The sequence below is a fragment of the Sus scrofa genome, chromosome 14 (assembly GCF_054392235.1).
Source record: "Sus scrofa isolate SSC_HxYL_T2T_F1_AM1 chromosome 14, Sscrofa_HxYL_maternal_Yorkshire_Landrace_v2.0, whole genome shotgun sequence".
NCBI classification, from domain to species: domain Eukaryota; kingdom Metazoa; phylum Chordata; class Mammalia; order Artiodactyla; family Suidae; genus Sus; species Sus scrofa.
The window spans coordinates 97,326,827-97,353,542 of record NC_139396.1 but is presented as its reverse complement, the minus strand read 5'-3'; the positions used below and the strand labels follow the sequence as shown (position 1 = coordinate 97,353,542).

At 48.5% G+C, this 26,716-nt stretch overlaps 1 protein-coding gene and 1 pseudogene across 6 annotated transcripts in view; one reads left to right on the top strand and one right to left on the bottom strand.

The window, feature by feature from the left end:
- ASCC1 (activating signal cointegrator 1 complex subunit 1) overlaps positions 1 to 26,716 on the top strand; it is a 184,240-nt gene that overhangs the window by 8,152 nt on the left and 149,372 nt on the right. The gene's annotated exons all lie outside the window — the stretch shown is intronic.
- Positions 439 to 1,625, bottom strand: LOC146396875 (uncharacterized; annotated as a pseudogene).

Here is a 26,716-nt window from a genome sequence, read left to right as displayed (position 1 = left end):
AGAAAAAGGGTCCTGGAGATAGAAAATAGAAAGAAAGTGGGGGAGTTCCCATCATGGCTCAGTGGTTAACGAATCTAAGAACCATGAGGTTGCGGGTTCGATCCCTGGCCTTGCTCAGTGGGTTAAGGATCCAGCGTTGCTGTGAGCCGTGATGTAAGTCGAAGACGCAGCTCTGATCTGGCGTTGCTGTGACTGTGGCATAGGCTTGGCGGCTACAGCTCCGATTCGATCCCTGGCCTGGGAACCTCCATATGCCGCAGAAGCAGCCCTTACTAAAGGCAAAAAGACAAAAAAAAAAAAAAAAAAAATGTGTCCTAGAGAAGATGACAGGGTGGAAGGGAGCATGAGGGATGGAAGGGAGCATGAGGAGAGGGCCAGGGACCCTTAGCCTCTGGGGGGAAGTGAGAGAACATAAGATCCGTGAGCCGGAGGGAGGGTTCAGCACGGCAGGTCCTGCTGGGACGAGCAGCTGTGCCTGATGGAAGGTGATGGGGGAGGGGGGGGGTGCGGGCGGCCCGAAGCCCCAGGTACAGCTTTGGGGCCACGTGGCCTCTGCAAAGCCTTCAGCCCCCAGCAGAGCTGAAATGGAAACTCTGAGTCCAGTTTCAGGATCAACGGAGGAGCTGAGGGAAGATGGAAAGCAGCTGAAAATGCCTTAGTTTGGCTGTTGCCCCATTCAAATCCTTTCCTTCTACAACGCCCTGCAGCTGTGGCCAATTGAAGAGCTTCCCAAGCACAATGGTAACCTCTCCCTGTGCCCCTCACAGCCGGCCTCTGGGCCTGGCCGGGCAGCTGTTAAAGCCATTTCACCAGTGAGGACCTGAGAAGCCGACAGGTCACACAGCCCGGAAGGTGTGAACATGAGGTGAGGCCAACTGCTGGGCATGGGAAAGGAAAACCAACAGCCAGATTCCAGAAAGGATCCACAACATTCGTCATCCCACCATCAGAGCTCCCATTGACTGAGCTCTTACTGCATGCCTGCTCTCTCATCCGCCCCCTGAGCCCACGGGAAAAGCCGCATACGGTAACTGTGATCCCTATTCTACAGATGAGGCCTCTGATGTCCAGAGAGGTTAAGTCCATTGCCTAAGGTCACACAGTCACAGGTGGTGAAACAGACAGATCCGATCACAGGGCAGAGTGTGTGCTGGCCTGAACCACAAGTGTAAGCCTCCGCCGTGAGCACGCGTGAGAAAAACCCACAGAGAATGTGTGCAAGGTGGAGGGCTGGGTTCCAAGCAGTGGGGAACAGCTGTGTTGGCGGGGGGGGGGAGGGGCGCAGAATGTGTGTGTGAGCACAGCTTTGACAGCGGCAAACAGTGCGTGGGAGTGTGTTGACGACAGGGTGTGGGATGGCAGTGCCATCGCCATGTGTGTTTCTGCTGGCAGCGGAATGTTCTGGTCTGTGTTGATAAACAACAGTTTGGGCAGGCTTGAGGCTGGAGCGGGGACAGAAGAGAAGCACTGGGGGGCGGGGACAAGCCCAGGGGTGACCGGAGGCCCAAGCCTGCAGCTCCCAGAATAACGAGGGAAAACAGAGCGGCGGCAGTTGTTTTCTCAGCTGACCTCACTGGGTGCGCTCCTCTGGGTGTGGATCCCTCTTCAAATCACCTGATGCCCATAAACGTGAAAAACAGGAGCAGGGACACGCTGTGAGGAAGAGAGTGTTCTTCCTGGAGTGCTAGTTGCACGGACGGAGGTTTAATCAACAGCTGAGGCCGGTGCAAACGCATCGTGATGTCCGTGGCCAGGCAGAGTCTTCAAAAGTCAGCTTCTTGGAAGAGGTGGCACCCCCGAGACCATCCCAGGTCACGACTGTAACAGGAGCCCCTGCATCTCACCCTCGCCTCTTGGCAGGCATAGGTGTGAGCCTGCAAGCAAGGGCACCCCAACCTGGGAGTTGTCACATGAGAGATACCCCGGGGTCGGGCCCCCAGCCCACTGCTCCCATCAGAATGCCCCCTCCCAAGGCTCCCTCTCCATTCCTGGGCTGCCATGTTGCCTCAGGACCTTAGATTCACCGCCTCCTGGATGCCTTCCACACTCCCCACCCCACTACCTTAAAACGGCCTCCCTCAGCTGCTCTCATTGCCAGGGCCCTTCACGCAGGCCACACCATGTGCATGTCGCCTGATCATCTGCTCAGTGCGGGCACTGAATGAGGCAGAAATGGAGGGGGGCAGGTGTGGGTGAAGACCCTTGAAGACTTTGTAACTGCCCTCAAGGATCTTGTGGCTCCGCTGGGGCACACAGAGGGGAACAGCATGAATAAAGCCAAGTGTGATAAAGCCAAGTGAGGTCACCAGAGCCAGTGCTTCTGATCTGGAAGCTGGGGGATTGGGGGGGGGATGGCGCATGGCGGGAGTGGTGGCCCTGCCAAATTAGTTTTAGCTCCTTGAGTTCAGGGATCTTCTGAAGCCAACACACAGAATCTGCTAAATCAGTGTCTATAGTTTCTTGATTGAAAGCCTCCAAACCACCCTCTGAAATCCTTGTTTGGGAGCTAGAGGTGCCCCCCCGCCCCGCCCTCTGTGGGGTTGGAGGAAGGAAGTCTTGGCCTGGCCGAGCTGGTGGAGGAGGCTGGCGATACTCTTCCCTGTTCTGCTGGCCGCCCTCCCGTCAAGGGCTTGTTATTCCCCAGGGTTGTTTAACGTGTGCTTCCTGTACCCCAGAGCTCGCAGCACCCAGTCACCTCAAAGACCAGGACAGGAGAGAAACACCTTAGGCTGAGGCTCCTGCTGGTTAATCACAGACACATTGCTCTCCTTGTCTCAGACTGATCTCTTGCAGAAGTTCAGCAAAACCATGCCCCTGCATTCTCCTCTTGCAGCCCTGTGAAGAGACAGACCTGCTTTCCTTCCTACATACAGATGAAGTTATTCTTGGCTTTAACTATTTTTTTTTTTTTTTGGCCACACCTGTGGCATGTGGAAATCACCAGGGTCAGGGATCAAACCTGTGCCACAGCAGTGACAATGCCATGTCCTTAATCTACTAAGCCACCAGGGAACTCCTTGCCTTTAATTTTTTAACAGGACTAACCTTACCACTGCACACAGTGGCTGGCTGCCTCCGTGTTCCCTTCCTTCTTTTTTTTTTTTTTTTTTCTTTTTTTTCTTTTTAGAGCTGTACCCTCGACATATGGAGGTTCCCAGGCTAGGGGTCGAATCAGAGGTACAGCTGCCGGCCTACACCACAGCCATAGCAACAGGGGATCTGAGCCAGGTCTGTGACCTACACCACAGCTCACCACAATGTCAGATCCTTAACCCACTGAGCAGGGCCAGGGATCAAACCTGCATCCTCAGGGATCCTAGTTGGGTTTGTTAACCACTGAGCTACGAAGGGAGCTCCCTGTGCTTCCTTCCATTTAAACAGAGTCAGAAGGGCCCTTACCCTAAACACCTTCCCCACTGTCCTGTGGAGGTTTCTGAAGTGCACTATTAGCTCTACCTTCTGGAGACCATATAAAATTATGATTCAGGTGCACGTAGAAGTGATACATTTTATGTTATGTGTACTATAACAGGAAAAAAAATGTATTTTGGAAGGATGTCCTCCAAAATGTCAACAGTACTGTCTTCTAGATGGTAGAAATTTGGGTAATTTTACTTTCGTTTTTTTATCTTTTGATATTATTTGATTTTTTAAAACAACTGGGCGTATATTATTTGTATAATTAGAAAGGAAGCTGGTGTTCCTGTTGTGGCCCAGTGGTTAACGAACCCGACTAGCATCCATGAGGATATGGGTTCAATCCCTGGCCTTGCTCAGTGGGTTAAGGATCTGGTGTTGCCATGAGCTGTGGTGTAGGTTGCAGACATGGCCCAGATCCCACATTGCTGTGGTTGTGGTGTAGGCCAGCTGCTATAGCTCTGATTGGACCCCTAGCCTGGGAACCTCCATATGTTGAGGGTGCGGCTCTAAAAAGACAAAAATAAAAAAAGAAAGGAAGTTAATACCCTTTTTGTTTTGAGAAATAAACATTTTGACTTTCAAAAAAATATATATATATACAATTCATCCCCTGGAGAGGCAACACCCTAGGTCAGTTTGTGCCTAACTTTTCAGATCAGGGAGTTTTAAAAAGGATCCCTCGGAGGAGTTCCTGTCATGGCTCAGTGGTTAACGAACCCGACTAGGATCCATGAAGTTGCAGGTTCGATCCCCCACCTTGCTTAGTGGGTTAAGGATCTGGCGTTGCAATGAGCTGTGGTGTGGTTTGCAGACGTGGCTAGCATCTGGCATTGCTGTGGCTGTGGTGTAGGCCGGCAGCTGCAGTTCTGATTTGACCCCTAGCCTAGGAACTTCCATATGCTGTGAGTGTGGCCCTAAAAAGCAAAACAAAACAAAAAAGGATGCCCCGGAAAGGATTTCCTTGGCTTAGGCGGCCAAGCAGCCTCAGTGATTCTGAGGGCAGCTCCTAGCCTTGGCGACAAGCTGAGCCCTGGGAGCTGCCAGAGCAGTGGGAAGGGAAGTGGGGAGCAAGTGCATGGCCACCCAGAACTGCTGCTCCCGACACTCCCTCCCAGGGGTGGGGCCCACACAAGGTGTTGCCAGTTCCTTTAAGTTAGAGCCTCTACATGCCTTTCCTTGTTTAATAGATGCTCTGGGGAAACAGCGAGGATGCCACCTTGATGGCAGGGTACACCCAGTCTTTGCGCCTTGTTGAGGCCTGGAGAGGTCATTTAGTCCATGCTCCTGCCTCCAGGTAGCCCTGGCATGATCCCAGCTGGGCGAGCCTTTATCTTGTTTTGAGAACTTGGGAAGCTGGGCATCCCACATCCTTCCTCAGTCAGTCATTCTTGTGCCTAAATATTTTTAGCCAGGAAGTTCTTCCTCGTTTCTAGTCCAAAAGCTCTATGTCATGTTTGCCATCCTGTGGCTCGTGTGGGCCTGGTTGGACGCAGGAAAATGCCTCTTGCTTTCCTGCCTTCTCCTAGGTCAGGAGCCAAAGGAACCTTGAATCTGGACCAAAGTCCTAACTAGCTGTGTGACCCTAGCAAGTCACAACTGCTGTTCGAGCTTCAGTTTCCTCATCTGTAAAATGGGTCTAGTGATGTCCGTAGTACAGGAGCTGAGAGGACTGAAGGAGACTGTGAATATGCAAATGTGTGGAAGAGGCATACAACATGCTGCTTACACGAGGCTGTAATTGTTATTAATAACTGTGGCTTAGTGGGTTAAGGACCTGACATTGTCTCTGTGAGGATGGGGGTTCCATCCCTGGCCTCACTCGGTAGGTTAAGAATCCGGTGTTGCCACAAGCTGTGGCATAGGTCATAGATGTGGCTTGGATCTGGTGTTGCCGTGGCTGTGGTATAAGCATGAGGTTGCAGCTCCAATTCAACCCCTAGCCCAGGAATTTCCATATGCCACTGTTGTGGCTATAAAAAGAAGAAAAAAAAAAAGGACAACTAGAGTTCCCACTGAGGCGCAGGGGTTAAGAATCCAACTGCAGCAGCTCGGGTTGCTGTTGAGGCACGAGTTTGATCCCTGGCCCTGTGCAGTTGGTTAAAGGATCTGGTGTTACTGTAGCTGCAGTGTAGGTCGCAGCCACAGCACGGATTCAGTCCTTGGTGCAGGAACTTCCATATGCCCAGGCTGTAGCATTAAAAAAAAAAAAAAAAAGAACAACCACCCATCCTGGTTGCACCATTGTACAAAACCATTTCCACTGTGGTGGTATACACATAATTGTAGGTGATACAAGAACAAGTATTTGGAGTTAGGAGTTCTCTGGTGGCTCAGCAGGTTAAGGATCTGCTGTGGCTCAGGTTGCTGCTGTGGCTTAGGTTCAGTCCCTGGCCTGGGAACTTCTGCATGCTATGGGCATGGCCCAAAAAGCTGTTTTTGTTTTTTTGGGGGTTTTTTTAATTTTATGTGTGTTAGAAAAAAATAAAACTGGCACATCAAATCCAGGATTTCACAAATATTGCTTAGAACAAGTGCAAGTTAAAACAAGAACTTAACGTTGTTTTAAAGAAAAATTGCTAAGAAAATAATACTCCAAGGAGCACCCAGTGAGGGCAGAAATCATGAAGGTGGTTTGAGAAATGCTGGCAGAGTGGTGATGGCAAAGGGAGAAGGAGGCTGGTTTTTTGTTTGTTTGTTTTTCTTTTTTGGCCATACCAGTGGCATGTGAAGGTTCCCGGGCCAAGGATCGAATCTGAGCCACGTCTGTGGCAAGGCCGAATGCTTAATCTACTGCACCACAGTGGGAACTCCAAGAGGCTGGTTTTTAAGAGTGGCTTGAGTCCGGGGAGTGCTGAGGAGGGATGTCCCAGAGGATGAGAGGAGACACCTGTTGAGAGGCTGTTGCGCGTCCTGCCCACAGATGCAGCCCTCTCTGTGTTCTGCAAGTCTCTCTCCCTCAGAGCTGGGCTGCTGCCAACTCCAGCAAGTCGGGTGGGCAGGCAGGGATGGGATTTCCTGCCCGTATTCATGGTCCCCAAGGCTCAGAGCCCCCGTGCGTCCGGCTCTCCCCTCCAAGAGGAATTGGACAACCTTGAATCTCCGCTGCAACGCCACCCATTCCTGGCGTGTGAGCCTGTGCCATGGAATTCAGGCAGCGACTGGGAACCTACAGCTTCCCAAACAGACCCCCCCTCCACTCTCAATGTGGGACTGGGCAAAGAGGCGCTACGGAAAAGCTCCTCTGAGACCCTCTGTGTGCCAGCTTCCTCTTTGGGCAGCGGAGACATAGAGGGACTGAAAGAGGCCCCTGCCCTCCACAAATCCAACTAGGAACCATGAAGTTGCGGGTCCGATCCCTGGCCTTGCTCAGTGGGTTAAGGATCCGGCGTTGCTGTGGCTATGGTGTAGGCCGGTGGCTATAGCTCCAATTAGACACCTAGCCTGGGAACCTCCATATGCTGTGAGTGCAGCCCTAAAAAAAAAAAAAAAAAAAAAAAAAAAGGACAAAAGACAAAAATAAAAATAGAAATAAAAAAAGAAAGAGGCCCCTGCCCTCCAGGGGCAAGTTCACAGCCAAGGCAAGGAGATCTGCCTTTCTCAGCCATTCCAGCTGTGATTGGAGCCAGGTCTAAGACTCAGAGGCTTTGCCAAAAACAGTCCCCTCTGCCTGGGGCGTCCTGTCCCCAGCCTCCCAGGACCAGACATTCTTTCAGAAGAGGACACCACTGCCCTGTGCCCTGGGAAGAGGCTCTAAGCCCTTCATTTACCTTCTTCTATCCCCCAGACCCAGGACTGAGCATTGTAATGCTTCCTCTTTTTTTGTTTGTTTGTTTTTTTTTTTTTTTTGCTGTGTCCACAGCATGCAGAACTTCCCCAGCCAAGAATCAAACCTGCGTCACAGCAATGACAATGCCAGATCCTTAAGCTGCTGAGCCATCAGGGAACTCCTGAATTGCTCTATGAGACTTCAAAATATGTTTTGGAGTTCCCATGTGGGTCAGCAAGTTAAGGCTCTTGTCACTACAGTGGCTCAGGTTGCTGCTGAAGCATGGGTTTGATCCTTGGCCCAGGAACTTCCACATGCCATGACTGCGGCCAAAAAAAGTTTGTGTTTTCATTTTGGAATAATGTGTGTGTGTATACATATATATATTGTTTTCCAGGGCCACACCTGTGGCATAGGGAAGTTCCCAGGCTAGGGATCGAATTGGAGCTGCAGCTGCTGGCCTGTGCCACAGCCACAACAATGCCAGATCCTTAACCCACTGAGTGAGGCCAGGGATCAAACCGTCATCCTCTTGGATGCTAGTCAGGTTCATAACCTGCTGAGCCATAGTGAGAACTCTGGGAATAATCTTTTAAAATCATTTTAAACATATTGTATATCATCTGGATTCTTGCCTATTATGTGATCACAAAATTTTAGTGACTACATTTGCACTGATGTTTATGGAAGGCAGTTAATTTTTTTTTTTTTTTAGTAGAAGATACATGCAGAAAAATACACAAAGCTTAAGTATAGAGCTGGATGAATTTTCACAAAAAGACCACGTCTATGAAACCAACCCTCAGATCAAGAAACACAATATTATTACTGTCCCCTGAACACCCTCTGTAAGACCTTCCACACTCCCCAGAAGTAACCACTATCCTGACTTCTTCGAACTTGATATAAGTGGGTCATATACAGTGACTCTTTGGTTTCTGGCTTCTTTCTCTTCACCCGACACCAATGCATTTCATTCATGCTATTGGTGTGTAGCTGTAGTTGACAGTGGTTACCTTCTAACCCAGCGTTTCTCAAAGTGGGATCTTAAGGGGGGCGGTGAGGCTGTCTAAGAATCTATCATTTGGAGAAAAGCAAATGTGGGTATTTGCTGGTTGAGAAGGGGGCTGAAAGCACCCAGCTATGGGGCACACAGTCCTGTCCTGGGCATTCCTGCCATGGTCCCACTACTGACGTGTGGTTTCCTCAGTGCACCAGGCTCACCCCAGATTCTAGGTCTTTGCAGATGCTGTTTCCTCTGCTTGGGACGCCCTTCCCTTGCTTGTCTGCCTGGCAAAGGCCTAAGTGTCTTGTGGTCTCTGAAAAGCTGCCTCCTCTGTGAGGTTTCCCCAGCTTCCCCAGGGCAGCCTCGGGCACCCCCTCTTTTGTGAGGCTTCTGTGCTTTGAGCGTGTTGTCCCTGCAGCATTTATCACACTGTGTGGTCATTGCTGGTCTGTCTCTGCATTAGATTTTGGGGTCTTTTGTTTGTTTTTTGTAAAGTATAGTTGATTTCAGAGTTCCCTTCATGACTCAGTGGTTAACGAACACAATAAGATCCATGAGGGTGTGGGTTCAATTCCTGGCCTCGCTCAGTGGGTTAAGGATCTGGTGTTGCCATGAGCTGTGATGTAGGTCACAGACCAGACTGGGCTTGGATCTAGTGTTGCTGTGGCTGTGGTGTAGGCCGGCAGCTGTAGCTCTGATTTGACCCCTAGCCTGGGAATTTCCGTATGCTGCAGGTGTGGCCCTAAAAAGCATTAAAAAAAAAAGTATAGTTGATTTACGCTGTTATATTGGGTGCTGGTGTACAGTAAAGGGATTCAGTTCTACATATACGTACATATTCTTTTTCATAGTCTTTTCCATTATGGTTTATTATGATATTGAATATAGCTCCCTGTGCTATGCAGTAGGCTCATGTTTATCTGTTTTATATATGGTAGTTTGTATCTGCAAATCCCAAACTCCCAGTTTGTCCCTCCATGCCCCTTTCCCCTTTGGTAACTGTAAGTGTACTTTTGATTGTGACTCTGTTTTTGTTTTGTAAATAAGTTTACTTGTGGAGTTCCCGTCGTGGCGCAGTGGTTAACGAATCCAACCAGGAACCATGAGGTTGCAGGTTCAATCCCTGGCCTTGCTCAGTGGGTTAAGGATCCAGTGTTGTCATGAGCTGTGGTGTAGGTTGCAGACGCAGCTTGGATCCTGCGTTGCTGTGGCTCTGGCGTAGGCTGGCAGCTACAGCTCCGATTGGACCCCTAGCCTGGGAACCTCCATATGCCATGGGAGCAGTCCAAGAAATGACAAAAAAAAAAATGTTTACTTGTATCATTTTTTTAGATTCCACATATAAGTGATATCATAAGATATTTGTCTTTCTCTTTCTGATTTTCTTCACTTAGTATGATAAACTTTAGGTCCATCCATGTTGCTGCAAATGACATTATTTCATTCTTTTTCTTAATGGCTGAGCAGTATTCCATTGTATATACATATATGTACCACATCTTCTTTATCCAGTCTTCTGTTGATGGACATTCAGGTTGCTTCCATGTCTTGGCTACTGTAAATAGCGCTGATATGAACATTGGGGTGCATGTATCTTTTTGAATTAGAGTTTTCTTGGATCTTATGCCCAGGAATGGGGTTGCTCGATCAATGATATGGCAACTCTATTTTTAGGGTTTTTGTTTTTGTTTTTTGCTTTTTAGCAACAACATGTGGAGGTTGCCAGGCTAGGGGTCAAATCAGAGCTATAGCTGCCATCCTGCACTACAGCCACAGCAACTCGGGATCCAAGACACGTCTGCGACCTACACCACAGCTCACAGCAATGCCAGATCCTTAACCCACTGAGTGAGGCCAGGGATCGAACCCGCATCCTCAGGATGCTAGTCAGGTTTGTTTCTGCTGAGCCACAATGGGAACTCCCTATTTTTCATCTTTTGAGGAACCTCTATAGTATTTTCCTTAGTGGCTGCTCAAATGTATATTCTAGACTGTGGGCTTCTTGAGACCAAGAGTGTGGCTCGATCCTGGACTCCCTCTTAGAGAGACCACGGAGGGCGTCTTCCTGCACCCCTGTCCAGAGCCATCAGAGGCAGCAGGGTTCCCTGTCCTGGCTCACCTACTTCGTTAAATATGGGGTTCAGGTGGCCCTAGCATCTCTACATCATCAGCAAGGGTGGACAGCATCAGAACTATGGCTTGGGGCTTCCTTGAACAACCACCATGACAGGGAATTAAAGGCCTGGAGAGTCCTGCTTGGGTGCCACGCCAGGCCTCAGGGCCCAGAGGTGAGATAGTTTACCAGGCAGGCATCAGTTTTCTCATCTATGAAATGGGGACGATGAACCTGGTTACCTTCCTCTTTCCTGGGAAGAGTATGAGGTTAATGAATGCCCAAGACCGGACATAACTATACTGAAGACAGAGTGCAGGCTGCCTGGAGGCAAGGGAATGGCCTTGGTGACCCTTCTCTCTTCCTGCCTAGCTAGGATTGACACCCACAATTCAGCTCATCTTGGTGCCCTGGGTGAGCCTGGGCTTGGAAGCCCTAACCTGCTAAGTACCTAGTCTACTCATCCCTATGCACTTGCCCAGCCCCGTGCTCTGTGCCCGCAGTGCTACAGCCACTCCATTGGGTATCTGTGGTCCCTTCTAGCAGAACCCTTTGCATGGTACCCCACCTCCAGGCAGCCTTCCCTCATCAATGCTGTGCACGTGGCGTTCATCTACACTGGTAGCATCTGTCAAAGCTTTGGGTCCTAATTGTCCCTCAACTTTGACACCCCCCCCAACTCCATCCTGAGGTAGTACTGGGGCCACAGAGCAGGACCCGGCTGGTCCTTGGAAGAGCGGGCTCCCTGCAATGGGGTAAGCAAGACACAGCTCCCCGTTGCCATGACAACTAAAAGCACCCCCATGAGCCTCTTCCTTGGCCACTAAGATCAACATCCCGCCTCGGCCACAGAAGGCACCATCCAGAGGCAAACTGAGTGAGACCCTGCTAGGGGAGTGGAGAGAATAACTTGTCTCGCTTCCCATCCAGCAGGGAGACCCATGGGCACAAGGTCCCACTTCTCATGGCCATCCTGGCTACAGTGGAGCTGTGTCCAAGAGTCGGTGGTGGGTAGGAGTGGGAGTCGGGGGGCACCTTGCTGGATGTTTCCTTGGGCAGAGCTGGATAGACGCCGAGCTGGGTGAATGGACGGGGAAGGAAACAATTTTTCTTTCCAGCAATTCAGGCCAGTGAGGTCTGGCTCCATCGGGCTGCGGCTGGGAGGTCCCCGAGGGCTGCCAGGCAGAGGCTGTGCAGGGGAGGAGGCTGCGGCGGAAGGAAAAGTTTTAGGAAAGCGGGTGGGGAGGGGTTCCCTAGCAAAGAGGCAGAAGTTCCTGGAGGTAGAGGTCTGGGCTTAGAGTCACAAAAGACCCAAGTTCAAATCCTCTCTCTGCCCTTGCAGGCACGCCCGTGCCTTTCTCTCTGCTTGAGGAGAGGGACTGAACCCTCATGACTTTGTGCCCATCTTGGGTTAAGGACCCTAGAAGTTTTTCCCATGTCATGCCCTCAGAGCGCCCCTGAAACAGGTGGGTGCCATTTGACAGATGAGAAGACTGAGGTTCAGGAGGCTACGTGGGGAAAGCCTAAGGTGAGCTCAATTCCCAGACAGAGAAAATGATCTGGCCCGGCTGGCAGTTATCTGGAGGGAAGTGGGAGGTGCCGGTCCCACCCCCACCCCCAGGCATCCTGGCCGGTCCGGAAGGAGGCTTGCGTGGTTTCCTTAAGCAAAACTGCGTCAGGCTCTTTCTGGGGGAAACCACAGTTGACTGGTGACTGTGCCTTCACTACGTGAGATGAGAAAGGGGAAACCGACACTTCTCCGGGAAGCTCTCTGTGCAGGAGACAGCAGGTTGCAGATAGAGCCGCCCCCAGGGGAGGAGGGAATGTTTAGAACTCCTTTTTGCCTTTTCAAACCCGCCTAGGATTACTAATAGAAGCCCTTGATTTAATTTAGCCTAGTTGGGGTTGAGATCTGGCAGGAAGCAGCCCCACCACAGGGGACAGCACTGCTGTCCTCCAGGGGAGGGGCTGAGTGGGCACTGAGCCAGCAGAGGGGGCGCTGGAGTTAGCGTTAGATTGGACCTAATGTTCTTCATCTGTAAAATGGGCTTGATTAGATTGTGAGGACTAGGAAAAATAATCATGACACCCGCTAGAGCCTTTCTGGGCACCACTTGTGACCTGGATGGATAAGGCAATCCTCCCTGCAGAGTGTCCCCGCCATCTCTCCCCCCCAGTTTTCCTGGGACCCCTCAAACTTACAGGAAGAAGCTTTTTCCCAGATGCCTTTGCAAATCACTTCCTGGGGCCAGATTAACAAACACCTATGGAACACCTAAAAGTTGATGCTTTTTGAATGCCTAACATAAGTCAGGCTTTATGTTAAGTGTCAGACCCTGATCAACCCTTTTAATCATCCCAGAACAACTCTTCCTTTCTCCTGAAAAAAAAAAAAAAAAATGCTATTACTGGCATCCCCTTTTTATAGATGAGGAAAAGAGAGGTTAAGAAAGTTTACCATGTGCATTTCAGATTCTTTCTGATGCAAATGACAGAAAACCTGACTCAAACTGGCTTATAACCAAGAAGAGAATACACTGGCTCTGGAAACTGAAAATCCAGGAATGGCTTGATCTGGGGGCTCAAAAATATCATAAAAGCTGAATCTTTCCACTCTGCCACGAGGGGTCTTCTGCAGCTCTGGATTCCTATCATCCCACATTCTAGTTCAGTAGAAAAGGAATCTCTTCTTGGTAATTGTGACACAAGTCACAGGATTTACACTCATTAGACAGTTGTGGAGTAGGGGGTGGGGTGTCATCTGACAACACTGATAAAAGGCACTGCCCAGGAAGATTTCGGTGCTGACTAGCGAGTCTGGTCACTGGCCCTGTGCCTGCAGCCTCACCTGTTCCAATGGACTGAAGAGGAAGGAGGGAGGTCCTGCCTGCAAAGAAGGACCAGAAGAGATGGGGAAAGGGTGCCAGTAGCTAACTTTACCTGTGTCCTCCTTGCTGGGGTCACAAGGTCACAGAGGTGAAAAAAGGAGAGCCTGGATTGAGCCCTGGCATTCTGAATCCAGAACCCGTGTCCAGAACTCCTCTACTACGGGTGCCAGCCTAGTGCTCAGGTCCTAGTAGAGAAAACAGATGTGGCCCACATCCTGGGACAGAGCCCACCCCACCCACCCCGTCCTCACTAGTCCCAGATCAGCCCTCATCATATCTGGTGCTCAGCCCCACCTCTGGTCTGGCTGTTGTTTTTCCCTAGAGGGCCTCTGGAGCTTTCCTTTTTCCTTTGGCTTTTTTTAGGGCCGCACCCATGGCACATGGAAGTTCCCAGGCTAGGGGTCAAATCAGAGCTGCTGCTGCCGGCCTACATCAGAGCCACAGCGATGCCAGATCCTTAACCCACTGAGCAAGGCCAGGGATCGAACCCATGTCCTCATGCATACTATTCGGGTTCGTTATCACAGAACCGCAACAGGAACTCCTAGAGCTTTTCTGATAGCTGGGCCTGGGCTGTTGCCCACCATGCCTCGGAAGGCACTCCACAGCGAGAGGTACCCACTGAGCACAGCCTGAGTTAGACACCGTCCTAGGGTCTAGTTGTTTCCTGTTTCTCCAAGTAGAGGAGAGGTTCCTCAGGGACTGGGACTGTGTCCTCCCTTCCCCTCTGTGTGGTCCTTCTCTGGGACGCAGCAGGATTTGTGTCGCAGACAGCACCTGTGATTTCAGAGGCCCTAGGCAGGCCCTGCTTTACCTCCTGTATACCGACTTGACTTTTAAAAATTTCATCATTAGGGAGTTCCCGTCGTGGCACAGTTGTTAACAAATCTGACTAGGGCCCATGAGATTGCGGGTTCGATCCCTGGCCTTGCTCAGTGGGTTAACGATCTGGCGTTGCTGTGAGCTGGGTGTAGCTTGCAGACATGGCTCGGATCCCGCGTTGCTGTGGCTCTGGTGTAGGCCGGCGGCTACAGCCCTGATTGGACCCCTAGCCTGGGAACCTCCATGTGCTGCAGGTGCGGCCCTAAAGAGACAAAAAGACAAAAATAAATAAGTAAATAAAATTCCATCATTAGATGGCATTTCACTACCTTAACTCCTGTTAAGATTCAAATCCCCCTGGAAGAGGGGCCATGGTAGGTCATATTACTCTTTCACACTTTAGTGAGAAGTAGTTCACAGAACCCTTCCTAAAGGCAGGCTTGTCAAGGCCACCATTTACTGGGTGCCTGCCAGGCGCTCTCCACAATCTTATTAAAATCTTCACACCTCAATGATGTCAGTACTGTAACTATTCTTGTTTTACAGATAAGGAAACTGAGGCCCAGAGAGGTTAAGGATCTTGCCCAAGGTTTGCAAGCAGTGGAGCAGGGATTTGAATGTAGCAAGTCTGGTTCCAGAGCCTGCACTATCATTGCACCAAGATAACCTCTAACACTCTTGGGTTTACAAATGTATTCAACATATTCCTAGACATCTTTGGTCCTCCCTACAATACCGTGTGGTCGTTGGTCCCCTCATCCTCATTTTATTTATTTATTTTGTCTTTTTAGGGCTGCGCCCACGGCCTCTGGAGGTTCCCAGGCTAGGGGTTGAATTAGAACTTCAGCTGCCAGCCTACACCACAGCCACAGCACCTCAAGATCCAAGCCACATCTGCGACCTGCACCATAGCTCACGACAACGCCAGATCCTTAACCCACTGAGCAAGGCCAGGGATCTAACCTGCAACCTCATAGTTCCTAGTTGGATTTGTTAACTACTGAGCCATGACGGGAAACCCCCCCATCCTCATTTTATAGAGGACAACGTTGAGGGGGCTAAGTTCAGTCACCTGGTGAGCCGCAAATCCAGGATTTAGACCCAGCCTTCCCATCTCAGATCAGCTCGCTCTCCTTGAGGCAGTTCCCAGGGGGAGAGGCAGAACGCAGTGGGCATGGAAGCCAGAGCGCCCAGAATGGAGCTGCTCCTTCCTCTCTTCTTCCTCTCCTCCTCCCTCCGTCTCTTCCTTCCCTCCTCCCTTCCACTCCTTCGTTCATTCACCTGAGCACCTATTAAGCATGAGGGCTGTGGGTACGCAAAGACCCAACGAGGATCCCTTGTGACCTCACAGGGCTGACAGTCTCAAAAACAAACAAGCACACTTGCTCTTTCATCTTGCCAGGCCCTGTGCTGAGCGCCCAACATGTGTCATGCTCCGAGTCTTCTTTTTCAGGTAGGAGACAGAGGTTTAGGAAAGGTTAAGTGTATTATCTTAGGTCCTCTGAGTCCAGGCTGATTCCAGGGTCCCAGCATCTCGCCACTAGGCTGGACTGCCTCCTCCCTCTTGAGGTGTAGTGAGGATCCAGTGAATATTTTTGGATTTTGGACACACACACAGTCCTGGCTCTGTGACCCCAGTTCCAGAGGCAGCTGTGTCTGCTGTCTCCAGCACCCTCCCTACCACCAGGAGCCAGGCCCACCCCATACAGGAAGCTGAGTGGGGAAAGGAAGGCCATCTCCCGAGGCTGGACATCATCTCCCAAGGCTGGGACAGGCGGGCACCCTTCAGGACCTCTGGATGAAACTCCCCTGGAAATGGAATGAGAGTGGTCTATCCAGAGGTCCTGGAAGGAGAAACCAGGGCCTGGGGCTGAGGGGGCAGGTGGGGGGAAGGGAGAGCTCAACTGTTTTCCCCGAACAGCCTTTCAGCACGGCTTGCTTGCTTTATTTTTTTTCAGCATGGCTTTTTTTGTTTTTTTGTTTGTTTTTTTTTTCAGCACGGGTTTCTTGGGCCTCCATTTCCTCTTCTGTACATTGACCTGCTCACAAGCTGTGTCTGAAGTCTGGTCCATCACAAACTTCGTAGAACCAGCTGTGTGCGTCATCCTGTCCACTTTTTTCTTTTTTTCTTCTTTTTTTTAGGGCCACACTCACAGCATAAGGAAGTTTCCAGGCTAGGGGCCTCATCAGAATTGCAGCCACAGCCACGCCAGATCTGAGCCATATGTTGCAGCAACGCTGGATCCTTAATCCTCTGAGCGAGGCCAAATATCAAACCTGCATCCTCAGGGACGCTATGTTGGGTTCTTAACCTACTGAGCCTCAATGGGAATTCCTTGCCCACTTTCTGATGTGATTCTTCCAGGCTCTTTATAGGGATTATGTTTCCCACTTATGTGGAAACAAGGCTCAGAGAGGTTGACCCACAGCCATGAAGTGAGGGTTAGAAATGTGATGAGAGGCATTTACTGGTGGCCTAGCCATTAAGGATCCAGCGTTGTCACTGCAGTGGCACAGGTTTGATCCCTGGCCTCATTCAGTGGGTTGAAAGATCTGGCATTGCTGTGAGCTGTGGTGTAGGTCACAGATGAGGCTTGGATCCCTCACTGCTGTGGCTGTGGTGTAGGCCGGCGGCTACAGCTCTGCTTCAACCCCTAGCCTGGGAACCTCCATATGCCTCGGACGTGGCCTCAAAAGACAAAAAAAGAACTCAACTAGTATCCACAAGGATGCCACAAGCTGTAGGATAGGTTGCAGATGTGGCTCAGATCTGGCGTGGCTGTGGCTGTGACATAGGCTGCCAGCTGCAACTCTGATTTGACTCCTAGCTCTGAGAACTTCCATATGGCCAGTGTGGCCCTAAAAAAGAAAGAAAAGAAAAAAGTCCAGACTAAGCCCACTTTTGGCCTCTGTCTGCCACCTCTCAGGCTGTGCTCTGCCTGCCAAGAGTTTCCACCCCTATCAGTTTTCTTGTCTTGGGTGGTTTCCAACCCCACCTACTTTCCTGGAGCCCAGGTCACCCATCACTCCTGCCAGGCATGTACCAGTGTCACTCTGAGTAACTCCAGGGACCCAGGGTGACCTCACCTGCTCCTGATTCAGTTTGACTCACCTTCCCCATTTCTGGAAGGTGGCTCTTGGCCATTCTTAGCTCATGCTTAGGCACCCAGGGCCAGTGGGAGTGGCATCTCCCCCTCCCCATCCCGATGGTTCACGGGGTCTGTGTCACACGGGGAAGTGAGGGAGCCCTGAGGAGGGAACCCTTATCCACCCAGATTAACTCACTCCCTCTCTGCTCACTTTGGACATCTCCTTTCTAGGGATCAGGAACATTCTCCAGTCTGCTCTGTTCTTCAACAAGAAAAAGGACTTTATCGAGGAAGACTAGCTATTGTTAATTGATCATTTCCCGTGAGCTGGGCACTCTGAAGGCATCACCAGGATCTTACAGTGTTTCATTACTGGTCCTCATGTTTTAGATGAGGAAGCCAAAGTTCAGACGGGAAACTTGATTGGTTCAGAGGTCACACCATAAAGAATTGGCTGAGCTGGGACTGGAATCCAGGGGTACTTGACTCCAGAGTTTAGCCAGGGCCCCATCCCGGCCAACCCCTCCAGCTGCCCACAGCTGGGGCAGAGCAGAGGGAGATCATTTCTAGCCCCAGCTTGTGTCTGCTGGGTTCCAGCCCCAGGATCCCTTCGTGATTGCTGGAGGGGATAAGACTCAGAGGAACCACTGTTTGCTCAGCCCAAGGTCTGAGGGACATCATTTCCTAAGAGAGCCCATAGGAGGCGCCCCCCTCATAAGTGGGCCAACCTGTGCTGCTTGGTTGGGAGTGGTGGCTGGTCATCTCACCTCATTTTTGGTTGGGCCCAGGCTGCCCCATCCCTTTCCCTCCCACAGCTGCCCCTGGTGCCTTCCCTGGGCCTCTCCCACCCAACCTGCCTTCACAAGCGGTGAGGCTGCACAGCCCAGAACTGTGCCATCCAGGACAGTGGCCACCAGCCATGTGCGGCTGTGGAACCCTTGAAATGTGACAAGTGCAGCTGAGTTATAACATTATTTAATTTTAATCAGTTTACATTTAAGCTTAAAAATGGACAATGAAGTTATCAGAAAGCCTTAAAGTATGTTTGGAAGAGCTTGACTATGTGAATCGACTTTTTCAACAGCAAATGTTATGAAATCTAAGTATGGATCATTTTCTAGTAAAAATTTACTAAGTGTTAAAACATTAATTTAAAAAAATTTAGTAAATGTTTTGCATGTAGACTAGGTGCCAGATCTTGAAGACTCAGTAAAATAAAATGTAAAAATATCTCACAAATATTTTTATGTGTCGAAATGATATTTTAAATATATCAGTTTAAACTTTTAAATATCATTAACTATTTAAATCAACTAGTGAAACTATTATTTAAATTACTTTTACCTTTTTTAAAATGTAGCTATTAGAAAAATTTCCAATTACTTATGTGGCTCATAATATATTTCTATCAGACATTGCTGGTCTAGAGGATAAATGTGTAGGTTCAGATTCTGGCTCTGGAGTTCCCGTTGTGGCTCAGTAGTTAATGAATCTGACTAGTATTCATGAGGACGGGGATTCAACACCTGGCCTCACTCAGTGGGTTGAGGTTCCAGCGTTGCAGTGAGCGGTGGTATAGGTCGCAGATGCAGCTTGGATCCTGGGTTGCTGTGGCTGTAACATAGGCTGGCAGCTGCAGCTCCAATTCAACCCCTAGCCTGGGAATCTCATAGGCCAAGGTTCTAAAAAGACCAAAAAACAAAAACAAAACAAAACAAGAAAACAACAACCAAAAAACCCCCAAATTCTGGCTCTGGGCGTCCTTGAGCAACTTAACCAATCTCTCTGGACCTGTCTCCTCACCTTTAAGACAGAGATAATAGTAGCCCCTCCCTCATAGAGGTGTTCAGAGAAATAAATGAGAAAGTGTTTTTAAAGCCCTTAGCACAGTGCCTGGCATATAATAGTGCTCAGGGGAAAAAAATTAACAATGTTATAATAGGCTTCTTTTTATCCTAACACCCCAAGTGCAATTCAATTAAACTCAACAAGCCTGCTCACTGCCTGTGCTCTCATAGAGCTCTCATCCTCCAGGAGGGAGGCGGCCACTAACAGTAACAGGATAGGTGCCGATGGTGATAGGTGCTGGGGAGAAAATGAGCCACAGACACGGTGCTAGTGGCTGCTGTAGCAGGAGCGGCCAGGGAAGGCTTTCCAGTGGAGCATTTGAGCTAAACCTGACTGACCTGGAGCCAACCAGGTGACGCTCTAGGGAAGGGTGTTTCTGGCAGAGGCAAGAGCTAGTGCAAAGGCCACAGCCAAGCCCCTGTGACATCTGTCTGGCTTTGGTATTGAAAGATCTGCTTCACCAAATTTTCCACCTTTCGCACCCAGCTCTCTCCTGACCGCTGCACTGGTGACCTTTGGAAAGCTGGTCCACATTATGGCCCCTCTCATCTGTTCTGCTCTCTCCTGTCTGCCCATGCAAACCTCCTCCCTCTTCTGGCCCACCAGCTCAGGTCCCCTCTTCTGGGGAGTCTCCCCTGAGGATTCCTGTCCCCGCTGGCCTCTCTCTGGGATTCTTTTGAGACCGAACGCTTTGTTCTACACCATCCTGGTTCCCACCCCGCCTCTTCGTCTTTCCGGGACAGTGGTGCCTTCCCACCAAGGGCAGAGACCAGAACAAGGTCTTGAACTCTTCTTAGGACTCTGCCCAGACATTCCCTGTCACCATGGATGGCCGGATCCCCACTCAGGGGAAACCGAAAGGCAGGTCTGCCCAGGCACAGTGGAAAATCCCTGGCTGGGGGAAGGGCCGTGGAAATTTCTTAACGTTCTCCTTGCAGACTTGGACTTGTCCCAGAAAGCAGTCAAGCATTTGCCCAGTGACCTGCAAGGAGGCTCTGTTCTTCCTGCCGCCCCCACCCCCACCACAGCCCGGGCTTGAACTCAGGGAGCAGCGATGGAGGCGGGGGTGGGGAACAGCACCAGAGGCAGCAGCTGGCAGCTGAGCTCTGCCTCAGAGGATCGCTCTTGATGTCATGCAGTCCCACCCCCTCAGTTCAAAGATTAAACAAAGTCAATGGCAAAATCACATTAGACGGCATGTCTCCCCTCTCCCTGTTAATAAACCGCTTCTATTGCCCTGGGTCCCTTGGTTTCCTCATCCCCTAAAATGGGAATAGGAATAATAATAATACCTACCTCATAGGACTGGTGATATGCTAAGTGAGTTAAAGATGTAAAGCGTTCTATAAATATGAGCCCTAGGCCTGCTCTTCCTCTGGCCCCAAGGTGGGATGTGCTGTTCCTATTCTGCCAGCTGTTGACTTTTAGGGGTGCTTAAAAGAGGGTTTGAAGTTATTGCCAGGGGCTGGCCGTTCCGGGGAGGACTGCCCCGTGTCTATAGCATGTCTGGCCCATATTTGTCCTGCTGCTGCTTAGATGTCCGTAGATGCTATTTTGGTGAATGGAATAGGAATTCATTTAGTGTTACTAAAGTCACAGGTGTGTCACATAGTCGCTCAATCAGTGATACCAACAGGCAAAATTTCTGGAGGCTCAGAATGGGTTGGGGACCACTGGGGCAGGTTCTTCAATCCTCAGCCCTCCTTTCTTGGGGGCCCGGGCTCCTCCACTGTCCTTTGAGATGTGCCAGCCTAAATCAGCTTTACCACTGTGTCCCCGGGCCTCAGACGACTCCAAGGGAATGAGAATGTGGTGGGGGGAGGCCCAGGTGAGAGAATGAGAGAAGCTGCATTCACATCTTCAAGGCCAAACTGTCATCCTTCATCCTCTGGGAATCTGTCCTTACTCTGTCTCCGAATTCCTAGAACGTTAAGATACTGCAGATTCTGGCCTTTCACTACTTACCACCTTGTAGGCATAGGTGTGGTGGGGCTTGGTTATTGGGGGAATTTGAGCCTGGACAGAGATGTGGAGAGGCATAAAAGTGTTTGGAAGTTTCCTGCACTGTTGATGGGAATTTTATTTTATTATGTTTTTTTTTTGTTTTTTGTTTTTTGTTTTTTGGGCTGCACTCACGGCACATGGAGGTCTCAGGCTAGGGGTCGAATCAGAGCTACAGCTGCCAGCCACAGCCACAGCCACAGCCACAGCCACGCTGGATCCTTGACCCACTGAGTGAGGCCAGGGATCGAACCCACAGCCTTTCCGTTCCTAGTCAGATTCATTTCTGCTGTGCCATGACGGGAACTCCTGTGGATGGGAATTTTAAATGGGGCAAGTGGTATGGAAAACAGTCTGGTGTTTCCTCAAAAAGTTAAAAGTAGAATTATCATATGATCCAGCAATTCCACTTCTGGGTATATACCCAAAAAAGTGAAAATGGGGTCTCAAAGAGATACTTGTATACCCGTGTTCATTGCAGCATTATTCACAACAGCCAAAACATGGAAGCAACCCAAATATCCATTGATGGGGAAAGGACAAGCAAAATGTGGTATATCCATAGGATGGAATGTTATTCAGCCTTAAAAGGGAAGGAAATTCTGACATTTGCTACAATTTTTTTTTCTTTTTTTTCTTTTGTCTTTTCTAGGGCCGCCCTTGTGGCATATGGAGGGTCTCTGGCTAGGGGTCTAATCGGACACGTAGCAGCCAGCCTATGCCATAGCCACCGTAACGCAGAATCTGAGCCACGTCTGCAACCCACACCACAGCTCATGGAAATGCCAGATCCTTAACCCACTGAGAGAGGCCAGGATCAAACCTGCAACCTCATGGTTCCTAGTCGGATTTGCTAACCACATGCCATGATGGGAGCCCCAACATTTGCTACAGTTTAATTGAACCTTGAAGACATTGTGCTGAGTGTAGTGAGCCAGGCATAATAAGACAAATACTGTATGATTCCACTTATGTGAGGTGTCTTGAGAAGGCAAATTTATAGAGACACAGAGTGGAATGGTGATTGCCAGAGGCTGGGAGAGGGGAAATGGGGCATTGTGATTTAGTGGGTGTAAAGTTTCATTTTGCAAGATGAAAAGTTTTGGAGATGGGTTGCACAACAATGTGAATACATTTAACAGTACTAGACTGTGTACTTTTTTTTTTTTTTTTTGGTCTTTTGTCTTTTTAGAGCCACACCTGCGGCATATAGAGGTTCCCAGGCTAGGGGTCTAATGGGAGCTGTAGCTGCCAACCTACACCACAGCCATAGCAACGCCAGATCCGAGCCACATCTTCAATATACACCACAACTCGGGGAGTTCCCGTCGTGGCGCAGTGGTTAACGAATCCGACTAAGAACCATGAGGTTGCGGGTTCGGTCCCTGCCCTTGCTCAGTGGGTTAATGATCCGGCGTTGCCGTGAGCTGTGGTGTAGGTCGCAGACGCGGCTCAGATCCCGCGTTGCTGTGGCTCTGGCGTAGGCTGGTGGCTACAGCTCCGATTTGACCCTAGCCTGGGAACCTCCATATGCCGCGGGAGCGGCCCATGAAATGGCAAAAAGACAAAAAAAATATATATATATATATACACCACAACTCATGGCAACACCAGATCCTTAACCCACTGAGAGAGGCCAGGGATCAAACTCACAACCTCATGGTTCCCAGTCAGATTCATTTCCGCTGCACCGAGATAGGAACTCCTAGGCTGTATACTTAAACATAGTTAAGATGGTAACTTTTATTTTGTGTGTATTTTACCACAATTTAAGAAAAGTGTTTGAAAGTAGCTCCAATGGGTCTCTCCAGGAGATGGTAGTTTGAGCTCTCATGATCCTTTCCATCCTTCTTTTCTTCCACACAAATGCATTGAGCATCTTCTGTGAGCCAGGGACTATTCTAGGCACACAAAAAATGTAGGCTGACATTCTGTTGGCAAAGACGGACAATAAATAAACTTTGAACCAGAATGCTTGTGGCTTCTTAATGCTTTTCTTTCTTAGTGAAAAATGTACCATATTTACACTAAATGGAACCATAATTACAGAGCTATAATCTATGTTTTAAACCTTCTAGAGCTCATATTACATACTTTTGTGTGTGTGTAAAATTTTTTTCGTAGCAGAGCATCTCCCTCCCCGCAATCTATTGAAAGTCAGCCCTCGACACAGGGGTTTGTTTAAAAAAAAAAGAAAAAGAAAAACAGGAATTCCCATCAGGGCTCAGTGGAAAAAAATCTAACTAGTATCCATGAGGACTCAGGTTCGATCTCTGGCCTCACTCAGTGGGTTAAAGATCCGGCATTGCCATGAACAAAGACGCTCACGTGGCTGTGGCTATGGTGTAGGCCAGCAGCTACAGCCAGCTCCCATTCGACCCCTAGTCTAGGGACCTCCATATGCTTTAGGTGCAGCCCTAAAAAGAAAATAAAAGAAAAAAATTTTTAAGCAGGTATGATTTTTTTTTTTTTTTTTTTTTTTTGTCTTTTTGCTATTTCTTTGGGCCGTTCCTGCGGTATATGGAGGTTCCCAGGCTAGGGGTCGAATCGGAGCTGCAGCCACCAGCCTACGCCAGAGCCACAGCAACGCGGGATCCGAGCCGCGTCTGCAGCCTACACCACAGCTCACGGCAACGCCGGATCGTTAACCCGCTGAGCAAGGGCAGGGACCGAACCCGCAACCTCATGGTTCCTAGTCAGATTCGTTAACCACTGCGCCACGATGGGAACTCCTAAGCAGATATGATTTGCATGCAGTCAAATGCACTTTTTTTTTTTTTTTTGGGCTTTGTAGGGCTGCACTCGTGGCATATGGAGATTCCCAGGCTAGGGTTCCACTAGAAGCTACAGCTGCTGGCCTACTCCACAGCCACAGCAATGCCAGATCCTTAACCCACTGAGCTGCGGCCATCATGGTTCCTAGTTGGATTCGTTTCTGCTGCGCCATGACGGGAACTCCTAAAATGCACCTTTTTATTAGATACTCAATTTTATATATTTTGAAAAATGTGTACTTAAAAAAACAGTTTATTGATATAATTTATATACCACAAATTCCACCTGTTAAAAGTGTACAATTCGATGGGTTTTAGCATATTCAGAGTTCTGCAATAATCACCACAATCAAATTTAGAATATTCTCATTACCCCAAAAAGAAACTGTGTAACCCATTAGCAGTCAGTCACCTCCATCTCCCTCTAGTTCCTCAGGCTTAGAAACTAATCTATTTTCTATTTTTATGATTTGCTTATTCTGTACATTTAATATAAATGGAATCATACAATATGTAGTCTTTACTGACTTGCTTTTTCAGTTAGCATAATGGTTTCGAGGCCCATCAAATAGAGTAGCATGGATGGGTACTTCATTTCTTTTTACTGATAAATAATATTCCATTGCATGGCTATACTATATTTTGTTTATCCATTCATTTGTTGATGGACATTTTGGTTTTTTTCCACTTTGATATAGTAAATATTGCTGCTATGAAAATACATATATAAGTTTTTGGGTAGGTGTATGGTTTTGTTTTGACCACAGCATACCGAGGCTCTATGTGGGTCTCTGTTTCCAGACCAGGGAATGAACCTGGGCAGCAGCAGTGCAAGTGCAGAATCCTAACCACTAGACTCCCAGGGAACTCCCAGTGTGGATATGTGTTTTTCATTTCTCTTGGTTATATACTTAGAGGAGGAATTGCTAGGTCATGTAGTAACTATATGTTTAACACTATGAGAAACTGCCAGACTGTTTTTCCAAAATTGCTGTACCATTTTACAATCTCTCTAGCAACATGTGAGTTCCATAGTCTTGCCAATACATGTTATTGTCTGCCTCTTTGACTGTAGCCATTTGGTGGTATGAAATGGTATCCCATTATAGCGCTGAATTACATTTCCCTACTAACCAATTATGTTAAACATCTTTTCATGAATGCCTCTAGGGCATTTGTATATCTTCTTCAAAGAAATGTCTGTTCATATCTTTTGCTCTTTTTTTGAGTTGTAAGATTTCTTTTTATATTTTAGATGCAAATCACTTATCATATATACAATTTTGCAAAACATACAACCCCAGTCTGTGTGTTGTCTTTTTACTTTCTTGTGTCTTTTTTTTTTTTTTACTCAACGAACTTATTACATTTGTAGTTGTACAATGATCATCACAATCCAATTTCATACGATTTCCATCCCACAACCCAAGCACATCCCCCCACCCCCTTGATTGTGTCTTTCGAAGCATAAATGTTTTTAAATTTTATGAAGTCCAACTTGCTGATCTTCTCCCTCTCTCTCTTTTTTCTTTTTTTGGCTGAGCCCATAGCATGTAGAAGTTCCCAAGCCAGGGAACGAACCCACACCACACAGTAACCAGAGCTACAGTAGTGACAATGCCAGGTCCTTAACCCACTGAACCACCAGGGAACTCCTGTTGATCTTTTCCTTTAACACTCATATTTTTGGTGTCATATCTGAGAAATCATTGCCTAATTCAAGATCACGAAGATTTACCCCTATGTTTTCTTCTAGGAATTTTATAGTTTAGGTCTTCCATTTAGGTCTGTGATCCACTTTGAGTTGGTTTTTCTGTATATATACCTCTTTTAAAAATTCAGATATGGACAAGTTCCCGTCGTGGCACAGGGGAAATGAATCCACCTAGGAACCATGAGGTTGCAGGTTTGATCCCTGGCCTCGCTCACTGGGTTAAGGATCTGTGTTGCCGAGAGCTGTGCTGTAGGTCGAAGACGAGGCTCAATCTGGCGTTGCTGTGGCTGTGGTGTAGGCCGGCAGCTGTAGCTCTGATTTGGCCCCTAGCCTGGGAACCTCCACATGCCGTGGGTGCGACCCTAAAAAGCAAAAAAAAAAAAAAAAAAAAAATCAGATATTGAGTCTGTAGCTGGTCTAGTGGCTAGGATCCTGGTTTTTATGCAGGTTGCCCAGGTTGGTTCCTGAGCAGAGAATTAAGATTTCACCATCACTCACTGCTGTTTCGATAAGATCAATTTAAACAGGGCTCAGAAATTCCCTTATGGTGCAGCAGGTTAAGGATCCAGGGTTGCCACAGCTGTGGCCCAAGTTGCAACTGCAGCATGGGTTTGATCCCTGGCCCAGAAACTTCCATATACTGTGGGTACAGCCAAGAAAAAAAAAATGTCTAATAAAAAAAAATTCTGTTGTGGTTCAGCAGAAATGAATCTGACTAATATCCATGAGGACGCAGGTTCAATCCCCGGCCTCACTCAGTGGGTTAAGTATCCAGCATTGCCATGAGCTGTGGTGTAAGTCACAGATGTTTCTCAGATGTCGTGTTGCTGTGGCTCTGGCATAGGCTGGCAGCTGCAGCTCCAATTTGACCCCTAGCCTGGGAACCTCCATATGCCAAAGGTGCAGCCCTTAAAAAAAAAAAAAAAATCAAGTATTAAGGTATAAATTACATTCAATGAAATTCACTATTTTAAGTATACAATTTAATTAGTTTTATATAATCTTAACCTTTTTATATCATTAGATAATTTTTTTCTGGGAAGTTAGGGATAAGAAAACACAAGTATGTGTCCATTTTCTCTCTTTTTTTAATGCTCCACAATTTTGCTTGTCAATGTATGTGTGTGATATGGGAGTGTGTGTGAAAGAGAGGAAGAGAATTTGGATGTTGATATCAGCTTCTTAAGGGTTCCCACTTATTTTGGCTTTCTCTTTCAGCTCCATGGACCCATTGTACTCTCTGTGGGTTGAATGAGTGTCTGCAGTAATCAGTAT